Below are 678 nucleotides of genomic sequence, written 5' to 3' on the forward strand. Positions count from 1 at the left end.
AAGGCTGAAGTCACTCCCCTCTGAGAACAAAACTAAGCTGTCCTCTTGACCCTCCTTCTGACTGACTCCTACCTCTTCTGTCCACCCTGGCAGTGAGGTTTGCTTAGAGAACAGCTCACTCATCGGTCCCATGTCCTCTCTTCCCCCAGGCAGCCTGGTGTTTGCCACCAGCACCCACAGGAACTGGGTCCCTCTGTGGGGTCACCCGTTACCTCCTCTCTGCCAAATCAAGGGACACTTTCCAGTTCGGCATTTTCTGACATGGCCTTCTAGCTACCCCGGACATGGCTAGTCAGCGAGGGCCAGGTGAGGGAGGCTGGTTTATGTCACAGACACAGGAGCAGTGTCACACAAGCTCACCAAGCCTCTAGGATCCTCATGGCAAAGTGGGACAAAGTTTGTTTCCCCACAAACCCCAGGGAGCCACAGTGGGAAATAAGTTTGCAATGTGAATGGGGCTGTACCAAGGTGGTGGTGGTGGGGACAGGGAAACTGAGGAGAGCCCTGTCTGTCCCCTGATGGTATTGAGGGCTGCTTTGTAGGGGAAGAGGCCGACACCAGCTGTACCTTGACAGGCGGGAGGGCGTGGCAGGGCAGAGCTGTGACAGCCCAGGCAGGGGACAGCCAGAGCAAAGGCAGCACTGTGGGCATGAGCATGAAGCTGGAGAAAAGACCTGA

The 678-nt window shown here is 56.3% G+C and overlaps 1 protein-coding gene across 1 annotated transcript in view; it reads right to left on the reverse strand.

Annotated features, from left to right (window-relative positions):
* RASGRF1 (Ras protein-specific guanine nucleotide-releasing factor 1) overlaps positions 1 to 678 on the reverse strand; it is a gene marked incomplete at its 3' end in the record, with an annotated part of 35,953 nt that overhangs the window by 1,086 nt on the left and 34,189 nt on the right. The window lies entirely within an intron of this gene.

This window comes from Galeopterus variegatus, unplaced genomic scaffold (genome assembly GCF_000696425.1).
Source record: "Galeopterus variegatus unplaced genomic scaffold, G_variegatus-3.0.2 Scaffold934, whole genome shotgun sequence".
Classification (NCBI taxonomy): Eukaryota; Metazoa; Chordata; class Mammalia; order Dermoptera; family Cynocephalidae; genus Galeopterus; species Galeopterus variegatus.